This window comes from Anas acuta, chromosome 2, assembly GCF_963932015.1.
Source record: "Anas acuta chromosome 2, bAnaAcu1.1, whole genome shotgun sequence".
In the NCBI taxonomy this organism is placed as follows: Eukaryota; Metazoa; Chordata; class Aves; order Anseriformes; family Anatidae; genus Anas; species Anas acuta.
Window position 1 is genome coordinate 31,315,139 of NC_088980.1, and position 11,114 is coordinate 31,326,252.

The window sequence follows — 11,114 nt, forward strand, 5'->3', positions numbered from 1 at the left end:
TAACCAGGGTGCTGAAATTCTCAGCCACCAGATCTAACTGGACATAATCAAGCAAAAGGGGGAAAAAAAAAGCAAAAACAAGCAAACAAACAAACACTTAAGTCTTTACTTCTTAGTTCAGGGATGTCCAACTATGTTTTGTGAGGGAAATGATGATAGGGAAATACTGACTTGTTTTGTTCCTTAAAAAAAGAAAAACACAAAAAACACACACACAACATCAACAAAAAAAATGATTGTAGGTCTTGTTTTAGTCCTTTTTAATATTTTTCATTCAGGAGACAAATGTGGTTTACATAATCATGAGGCAGAGGGGTAGAGGTAAGATGTAATACACAATTGATAAATCATGCAGACCTTGATGTCTATGACTTTACATTCATATTCATAACTTGTCTAGTCACATCTATGTTGCTTACTTTTTGTGCAAAACTGTACAGAACATTTCCAGTGCTCAATGCTTCTGTTTCATCCAGAAATACTGTGCAAAAGGTTCTCTGCTGTTTCAACACTTCCTCTTTCAATTTCACTTGTAACTGAGGAGTACAGGGAAGTAAGCAAATGAAAAATTAACAAGAGGAGAACAAATCACTCTAATTTTTGGAAAAATCATACTTTTTTTTTTTTTTTCCAATTATTGCTCCATGTAGGTCATATGCACAACACTCAGTCCACTTTTTCCTAATGTGCTGCTTCAACAGATGTGTTGTCCACAAGCACAGTTTGCTCTGACCTCCAAGGACATGAGTAGGGTCCACCTTCTCCATTCCCCCTGTTGTGAATGGGTACCAACTCAGAGCACTACAGAGACTGCATCCCATTGTCAGGGAGACTCTCACAGATCATCCCAGAGGGCAGGAAGGAGAAGAAACCCTTCCTTTCTTATCATAGTTTATGTCATCTTGCATGTGCTTAGCAGGATGGCTTCACACTAATATCTGTGGGAGGAAGAACGCCTGAGCTAAATGAAGGTAAATCTGACATGGGGAAGGAAATCATGTGGGTCTCTCTACTTTACTATGAGCTGAGTTGACCCCACAGGAATTGCTCAGGATGAGTATGGGTAGAAAGTCTGAATTTTGTAAAACGAATTTACTACAATGAAGCATTTATTGATAACCATTTTTACTCTCCTTTTCTGCATATATTCGAAGGTATATCCCTGCATTGCTTGTTTCACAGAATCACAGAATTGTAGGCGTTGGAAGGGACCTCGAAAGATCGTCGGATCCAAACCCCCTGCCAAAGCAGGTTCCTTAAAGCAGGCTGCCCAGGTAGGTGTCCAGATAGGTCTTGAACATCTCCAGAGAAGGAGACTCCACAACCTCCCTGGGCAGCCTGTTCCAGTGCTCCGTCACCCTCACCATGAAGTTCTTTTGCATGTTGGTGCAGAACTTCCTTTGCTCTGTCTTGTGGCCATTACCCATTGTCCTGTCCCTGCAAACCACTGAAAAGAGGTAGGCTAAATGCCTCTGTCCCACACCTCAGGTATTTATATACATTGATGAGATACCCTCTCAGTCTTCTCTTCTCCAGGCTGAACAGACCCAGGTCTCTCAGCCTTTCCTCATAGGGAAGATGCTCCAGGCCCCGTATCCTCTTTGTGGCCCTCCACTGGACTCTTTCCAGGAGATCCCTGTCTTTTTTGTACCAGGGAGTCCAGAACTGGACACAGTACTCCAGGTGAGGCCTGAACAGGGCAGAGTAGAGGGGGAGGATCACCTCCCTTGACCTGCTGGCCACGTTCCTTTTAATGCACGTCAGGATCCCATTGGCCCTCTTGGCCACGAGGGCACAGTGCTGGCTCATGGTCAACCTGTCGTCCACCAGGACCCCCAAGTCCTTGTTCTCAGAGCTCCTCTCCAGCAGGTCATCCCCCAGCCTGTACTGATACGTGTGATTGTTCCTTCCCAGGTGCAGGACTCTACACTTGCTCTTATTAAACCTCATTTGGTTTCTTCCTGCCCATCTCTCCAGACGGTCCAGGTCTCGCTGAATGGCAGCACAGCCTTCTGGTGTGTCAGCCACTCCTCCCAGCTTTGTGTCATCGGCGTACTTGCTGAGGGCAGACACTATTCCCTCATCAAGGTTGTTGAAGATGTTGAACAACACCAGACCAAGCACTGACCCCTGGGGAAAACTGCTAGTCACAGGTCTCTACCCAGACTCTGTGCTGCTGATCACCCCCCTATGAGCTTGGCCAGTCAGCCAGTTCTCAACCCACCTTACTGTCCACTCAAATATCCCACACTTTCTCAGCTTTGCTATCAGGATGTCATGGGAGACAGTATCAAAAGCATTGATAAAGTCAAGGTAGATGACATCCACTGCTCTCCCCTCATCTACCCAGCTGGTGATGCCATCATAGAAGGCAACGAGGTTGGTCATGCATCACTTCCCCTTGGTGAATCCATGCTGACTACTCCTCATAACATTCTTCTCTTCCAATTGCTTGGAGTTGGCATCCGGAGCAAGCGGTTCCAACACCTTTCCAGGGACAGAGGTGAGACTTACTGGCCTGTAGTTTCCCGGATCCTCTTTCTTGCCCTTCTTGAAGACCAGAGTGACACTGGCTATCCTCCAGTCTCCAGGCACCTCTCCTGTTCTCCAGGACCTTTCAAAGATGATAGAGAGTGGTTTGGCGATCACCTCTGCCAACTCCCTTATCACACGTGGATGCATCCTATCGGGACCCATGGATTTGTGTTCATTGAGCCCACTCAGATGCTCCCGAACCACTCCCTTGTCAACAAGGCGGGGAGATCTCCACTTCACAGATTCTTTCTCCTCCCTCCAGGGTTGAGGAGTCCCGGGGAAGGGGGGGGGGGGGGGGGGGGGGGGGGAGATAGTCTTTGAAACAAAGACAAGCAAAAAGCATTCAGTATCTCTGTTTTCTCAGCATCTCCCATTACCAGGACACCCCCCTCATTCAGCAAGGGACCCACATTATCCCTAGTCTTCCTTTTACTGTTTACATACTTAAAAAAACCTTCTTATTATCTTTTATCTCTTTTGCAAGCCTCACCTCTAGGTGGGCTTTAGCCTTCCTTGTTGTGTCCCTGCAGGCCCTGACAACACTTCTATACTCCTCCCAAGAGGACAGGCCCTTTTTCCACATTTTGTTTACTCATCAAATCACGTGTTAATATTCTTGCTCTCACTTGTTTGCTGTGGTAACAAATTTTAATTATGTAGCATATGGAAATGTCATGGAATAGACAAGAAATTCATGTATTTAAGACTGCACACTTCTAAGAGTGCTTTTACAGACAAAAGAGTTTGCTATTAGTGAAGCAGTATTTTTCCCTGATCCTGATATTGTTGCCTAAGGTAAATAGAGCTAGCTTTGCAATGGTACAGTATGTTACATGTTAGCATAATACATACTCTGGAAGAAGATCTAGCAGTCTACTTCCATCCCAGCAGAGCTGATGTGTTCAGAAACCTGACTTGGTTCAATTATAATTTTTGGCATCATTGAAAAGAAAATTTTCCAAATTTGGGAGTGGATATTTGGCTCAGGATATTACTATGCCTATATTATAATTCACAGAATATTTAGGTCCACAAGTAGGTACTATGCATTGTTAATTGGGTTCAGCAAAAATTAATTCTAGAGATACCACCTTTGGCAAAGAAATTGAGATATTGTTCTGTATTCAAGCAGATGTTCTGCTCAGCCTGTTTGTGCTTCTACTTCATTGCAAAAATGATTTTTAGCTGATAATCTTTTCTAACACTTTTATGAAAAAATAATTGAGTGTAATAAGTAACAGAGCTCTAATTCAGCTGTTGCTCACTGCAGGGCAATGACCAATGCCACCCATTATGTTCAGAAACAAAGAGGCTGTCTCAATGGGGAGGACACCAGCAGCTGTGCTGGTATCACTGAAGAGACCTCACTCTGTTCTCTGGCTCTGAAGCTGGGTGACATGGCCCAGCATGTGCCCATGTTTCAGTGCCTTCCTTGTGCCCCAGGCAGGGCATTGGCATCCAAACCACCTGCAGGAAATGTCCCCATGGTACTGGCATGTGCTGGAAGCTTTGCCTGCACCTTGCCCGTGAAGGAGGAACAGGCCAGAGTCGTGCCCAGGACAGTTGATTGAACGGTTCAGATGATCCTGGACTAGAGCTTGACTTTGTACCCTGGACCTGTTTTATTTACCAGTAACAGCATATCTGATATATAAGCTACATAAGACCCAAACGTCAGAGTATTTTCCCAGAGATAGTCAAAGCATGTGATAAACATTTCTGTTCAAGTAACATGTTCAGCTGAATTGCATCTCTCCAACAATACTGATGTGTTGTTCTTATTTCTGCTGGCCTACAGAGACAACATAGCACAGGGCTAGGAAGCAAGATCTGTTCCTTCTCTAAAATAATACAAGGACCAAATCTGAAAATACTGAACTTGTACAACAGCTAAAAGGACATACTTCTATTCACAGGTTCTTTAAAACACAAGTGTAAAACCATTTAGTTACCACAGTAGCTACATTTTTAATGCAGGTTTATTAATTTTCAGAGCTTACAGATCACCTTTAATTTCAAAATCATGTAAGTCTGTATGTAATAATGACAAGAAATTTCAAAGATGCATGGTATAAAAAAAAAAAAAGACAAAACTGTTAAGAGATTATAGTAGGAAACAGTTTTATCAGATCAAGCTGGCTGGGGCAGGGACTGGATGATCTGAATCTTAAGAAACTGGAGTGAGTACAAAGTGGAACAAGGCCTTCCAAATTCAATATGACCTCTAACGTTTGCACAGTAGTGTTTTCGTTGAGTCACTGGAGTCATAGGAGCTGCTGATGGGTCTGATAATTATATTCATGTCAGGAAGCTATACTTTTTAATGGTTTCACAGTTGTTCTCAGTAGTTATTTTCATAAAACTATTCATGCTTATTATGGAAGTGATTGAGGACAACCAGGAACAGGGTTATGCTGTGGTAGTCACCCTGAAAACCTAAAGGTCTTTAGAGACCCTAAAGGCCGAAGAGAGTTACCTGATTAAAAAATGCCACCAAAATGTCACACATGCGAGTAGTGGGTGGCCCCACTCAATAAGCAGAGATTGAGGATGTTGCCACATTAGCATAGTGATTAACAAGGCCTGCAGGAGCAGTGCTGTGCCCAGGAGAGTCCATGATCATCCTGTATGGCAGCCCACAGGAAATCCTGCAGGCAACAAGGAGTGGTAGGCTGTTTCTCCTTGCCTGCCTCACTCTCACTCCTGGCTGTGGGAAGATGACCTTTCCATTTCTGATTCATGGTCTGGGCTTCTTGCTCTCCTACTCATTCTGCTGCTTTTGAGGAAATGATCTGGCCTTGCTTTTTCTTTCAATATGGTTGAGAAAGCAGGGTGAGTATAACGTGATATGGCTCTGCAGTGCAGTAATGGCTGGAGTACCTCATGAGATGTGGAAATCCTGGGCTCACTAATTTTTTGGGGTTGAGGAGATTTACCATGCACACCCTGTGCATCCCAGAAAGAGGACTACAGCTTTACTGTAGGTGGCAGGTACTTTCTGTCTGCATTGTTGAAACTGGGCTTTATGCTAAAAGGAGGCAGTCTCTGCAGTCCTTCTCTGACTGGATGTGTCTAAGAGAAAGGGAGGTTTTCATGGTATTTCGTGTATTATTCCACCAGCTGCATGGTCAGTGCATGTGCTAAACCCAGAATGAGCAGTTCCCACAGCTGTTTGTCTGTTTGGGTGAATACTGGGTTCCCAGGGCAGAGTGCAAGAGCTGAGTCAAGTGACCAGTTCTCTGAAAACTGAGATGCTTTAGAGCATGAACAAAAGGAAATCTTTTAGGTGGGTGGGAAACTTCAAAATAAAGAAAGAAATAAACCACATCAAACGCTAAACAAGATACATCAAATTTATGGGAATTGTTTCAACACTGAAGTGCTTTCCCAGATCAGGTCCTCCAAGATTATGTAGGCAAGATCTCAATACTTCAGGCAAATTATCCCTTACAAATCAGTAATCAGCAATCACTATACACAATCAGTTATTCTAATAACGCCTTCATTTACATTAATGTGAAAGAAATGAAATGTTGGACTGTGTACAGTGTTATTCTTAAGAGGGTGAAATGGAGAAATGATGTATGGTGTATGGTACAAAAGGAAACATAAATAGTTTCTGAGACCATTAGTGGAATTTCTGGTGTAGGAGACATTTTTAAGTACTATGATACGAATAACTGCTGGAATGGATAAAGTAAATAACTATTGGTTATTGGTGATTCTAACAAATTGAGGAACTACTATAGAGATCTTATTTCTGGTCTAAGATTCAGAAAATGTACCCTCGCTAAATCAGAATATTATGACAGTCCCTAAGGGGGAAGTGGTTATTTCTTGTAAATCTTCAGATTTTTAGCTTCCTTTTTACTGTCAGCTCCCTCTAGCAATCTTACAAGTGCAGAATAGAAGTGTGATTTCCTGTGATATATATATATGTATATATATTTTTTTCCTTTCTCTCTTTCCAGATTGAATTGACCACAACTGCTTAAAGTTCTTGTTTTGCTTTCAGTGCTGATGCTGGAGAAAAAAAAAAAAATCAACTCACATATGTTCAGCTCCTTCTATTGCACATACAGGGGAACTGGGAATATTTGTGCAGTAGAGTCATCATTTTTCTCCAAACAACAAAAGAATATTTATTCAGCCTTTGGGCATAATATAATCTAAAGAGGGGCAAGTGAGATTTCAAAAGGTAAGACTTCTCTGTCTCCCAAATTTCTGCTTCTAATTAACTGAAACTCAATGTGAAAGTTCTTTTCATTTCCTTTCCTCTCTTCTTCCTGTCAGTCTGAGAGCATTAAATGCTGCACCAGAACCGAGGAAGAAGCTGTTTGTCATCAGTCTCTGCAGGATGCTGCCATTATGTCTAGTAACATTGGCATATTTATCACACTTGGTAAATTCCTCCTGTCACCACTGGATGCTGTTCACCTTCATTTTAATATGTTCTTTCCGCTTTGCTCTAAATAAACAAAACAGCAATTTTGTGATGTCTGCTTTTCGTGTTAAGACACAAATGCCCCAACTACCCCTCTGTAGATATGGCTGGGATACCATTTCCAAAAATACCTCTGTTTATCACAAGGATTACCACTTTCCAGTAAGCATTTTTTCAAAGTTGAGGCAGGCAGTTTGATCTAATTGGCATTACTGATCTAAAATATTTAGTGAAATAGCAAATCAAAAGGTTCTTTATTAGATGGTCTGGATTTACTTGTTTTCCAATGTAATCATTAACTGGGGAGGTAAGATTTACAGAGAAGTCCTGAAACTAATGGAAACAACATCTACTGTGGATGGGCTAAACAGTTAGGACTCTCTGATGAGTTGCCTGAGTTCCCTCTACCTTCTTCCTATCTGTATTTTGTTAAGTGGTCCTTATAGTTGAGACATACCAGTTTATTTTAGACCACGTAGATCAGACCTAATGTTACCGTGTTCAGTGAAGATACAGCTGATAAACATTTGCTTGTGATTTCATTCCCCTCATAAATGTATTCTCTTGGGGAGGATCTCCTACAATTTATTGAGGAAAAAATAATGGGACATCTGTACCTGATGAAGGGGTGAGGGAACAATTTGTGATATTTGCTGCAGGGAGCCCATCTGCTCTCAAGTTTGGGTTCCTCAGTGAGCTGCAGCATGAAAAACAGCTTTGCTGCTCAAGGTTTTCTTCGTAGCTGAGGTTCACACACTAGCTCAAGTAGATAGTGCCTGAAGGGATGTATACGATGTCTCTCTGAGTCCTACCAGCACAACCACGCTGGCACACCTTTGATTTGGTCTTGCTTTTGGCTTCTGATTCTTGGTGTCAATCTTCCAAGCCTTGGATACTCTTTTCAAGTTCTGGTCACTTGTTACAAGCATCTTATAGTAGATAGTCGTAGTAACTTACACACAAAACTGACATCGGAAACAAATTTCTTATGAATATGCTTGGGGAAAAAAAGACACAACGACAATGGTTTTTAGACTTCTGCTTAAAATAGAGACTAGATTTTCTCTGAAATTCAAAAAAAAAGATGGATTAAGGTCTCTTCTTTCACACCTGTCCTGCCACTTAGTACATATCCTCATTATCCTCATGTGCCCTTACATTTTCTGGTGTTGATCAAAAGCAGAAGTACAATACTGATCCATTGAAATAAACATTTCTCTGAAACCGTTTTCCCCATCTTAATACAAATAAGGAAGTACCAGAAATTTCATTTGAAAGCCGACAGTTGCAAAATTTCTAACAATTTTGCAGACAAAGGAGATTAAAATACAGAAGTTACAGATGAAGAGCTATTGTTTGGGTGCTTATTCAAGCATGGGGCTTGTCAACACATCAAATCCTAGATAGTGTATTGTAATGCTTAGGGTTTTGGATGTTCAACTTAGCCCCAACAAGATTTTCCAAAGTGACAATTCAAATCGCTGATTGTTTTTAACAATCTTTGGGTGGTTATCTCTCATCTTCATAATATATGAATATATGGAATAATTGCTAGTCATTCAAGTGTGATAACTGTGAAAACAATGATTCAGAATCACCAAGATATGAAAGAAAAGGTGGTCAATAGTTTCACAATTCAGAACCATTTTAACTTATTGCTGCTAGCATTTCTGTTAACCAGAGAATTCTGTTAACCAGAGAAGATAGTCATACTGAAGTGCTAAGGAGCAACAGATACACATGTATCCTCTGTGGATCTTTGCTAACTTGTCTTCTCTGGTGACATTTCTGTGCTGGGGGATAGGGCTGTGAAAGTTGCTGCTAGGCATGAACAGCTCTAGTCAGGTTAGTCTTCATATATACTAGTGTAAATGATTCTTGAATTAGGTCTTTCATGTCAAAGACCAGGTTAGCTAAGAAAGGAAGGAATAATGACACAACCCACAGCTTGTTGTAATGAGTTTTTCCTGACAGATTCTGTCTTCATACACCCCTAATATTATTTCAGTCTACAAATGTTACATATTGTTACCTTTATACCATAGCAAATGTGGAAAATGCCTTACCAACATGAGAAAAAACACAGAACTTGTGAAGAAGGCCGACTGTATAAGAGGCAAAACAGAGGACAAACTAAAAACTCCACAAAAAGGAAGGAATGCATCAGGAAGTCATTCCTAAGGCAAGAGGGAAATAAAAGAAGATGGAAAGGAAAGATTGATCCAGCTACAATACAAAAAGAAAGGATAAATAATGATATATATATATAAAAGATGGAGCCATCACACTATCTCTTAATAACTTTTTGACTGGGAATATCTGATCTGTAAAGAAAAAACAATCTTAGCTGCTCAGATATGGGGTTGGTTAGCATGTTTAGTGCTAAATGACCCACATGCATAGTCAGTGATGTTACTGTCCAGTTGAATAAGAAATTATCTGCTGGCCTTCAGCCTCACCACATAATTAGGTCTCTTCCAGTGTACACTATTCCCATTTCTTAATCAGTTGCTGTGGGTGTTGTAGATACAGACCCTGGCAAGGTAGTGGCAGCCCCTTGTGTGGGGTGGAAACCATAGCTGCACATCTTTGGTATTGGGATTGCTAGGAATCTGGCTTTGAGGAAACTTGGACTGGTCCCATTTCTGCGGAGTTACATCCTTCCTGATGTCACGTGAAAGATGAGGATGAGCTCTGAAGCTCACAGAATTAAATAGAATTTTGTTCCTTATGGACAGAATTTAAAGGCAAAGTCATCTATATGCTATACCTGGATGCTAGGTGAGTAAACACTGTTGCTGATCACTATGAAAGGAGCTGAACCAGTGAAGAACCTGAGTTGCTGAAAATTTGTTTATCATCCATTGGGTTGGTGGTACTAGGCAATGGGTGAAAGAAAGCTTGTTTGTCTTATCTACATTATATAGCCTCCTTTGCTGCCAGTAATAATCCCATGGAGCTTGGTTTGAAGGATATTGTTAATGGCACCCAGACAGAGATGACTGCACTCAGTATTTCTGATGTTTCTATTTCCTCACTAACAGTCTTCTAATCAAACATCTGTGTAGAGAAGAAGGGAAGAGAGATCACATTTCATTAACATTGGCTTTGACAGACTTGGAGCTAGAGCCAGAGCTAAAATGGTACATGTCACCGATCTAAGAGGTAGGAGTGAGGTACAGTGTTTCTGTCTTTCACTTGATCTGGGATGTAAAATGATGAGGAACATATTTAGACACAATCACCTCCTTATCCCATTCTGACTTGAGTGCAGTTGTGGATCTGTGCCTTTCAGCTACTCTATTAAAGGTGTGCTTTTGATGATAGCCAGTACTGCTCGGCAAATAAGAAGCAGTATGTTGATATTGGCACTATACATAGACTGTTATACTTTCCATATACAAGGAAAAAGGCATTTTCAGCTTAGTCACTATACTTCCCTTAAAGTGAAGGGAGAAATAAAACATTTGACTGTTAAAAAGTGTTTACTCTCCATTTTGTGTATCTTACAGATTTCTTCAAGTGATGACTTTCTTATGAAAAAAATGTAATACACAGAATCTATCTGTCTTCATCCATGAAATATGGGGCTTTTGTATTCTAGATTTTAAGAATTAGAAGGTTAAGAAAATACTTTTTTAAATGAGAAAGCATTTTTTTTAACTCTTAGCTTCATTAAATATACTTACTACACATTGTATTTTCAAGTCACTTAGTTTTTGTGCATGTCTTGGATGTGATATATGATTTTTATTTCTATCATTTTATTAAAGCAGAAGTCAAGAGATGGGTGATGTTAGTTGTCTTACTGATAACAAAATGCTTGAACAAGAGGTATTACTACTTGCTGAATTACACAAGAAAGGATACAGGACACATTCTTGCTCCCAGTCCCTGTTTAGTAAACAAACCTGTTTTCATCTTGAGGGGTATGTATACATGTGCATGTGAATACAGAGAGAAAGAAAATGTTCTGAAGCATCATGTCTTTGTCTAACTCTCTGCAGTGTACTTCATAGCAGTAAAAAGCTGTTGTTGCAAGCAACTCTGATGAAAGCTTTTAATAATCACTTGGCTGGGTAAGAAAGAAAATGGGTTTCAGAATGTCATCAGTGGTGATGATCAACAATCTGTA

The 11,114-nt window shown here is 40.8% G+C and overlaps 1 long non-coding RNA gene across 1 annotated transcript in view; it reads left to right on the forward strand.

Annotated features, from left to right (window-relative positions):
• The window catches only part of LOC137852403 (uncharacterized), a 31,917-nt gene extending 21,016 nt beyond the window's left edge, over window positions 1-10,901 (forward strand). The window contains exons 3-5 of the long non-coding RNA XR_011093806.1: window positions 6,507-6,733; window positions 6,829-10,144; window positions 10,756-10,901. This is a non-coding gene — a long non-coding RNA (uncharacterized lncRNA). The remainder of the gene's footprint in view (window positions 1-6,506; window positions 6,734-6,828; window positions 10,145-10,755) is intronic.
• The last annotated feature ends 213 nt before the right edge of the window (window positions 10,902-11,114 follow it).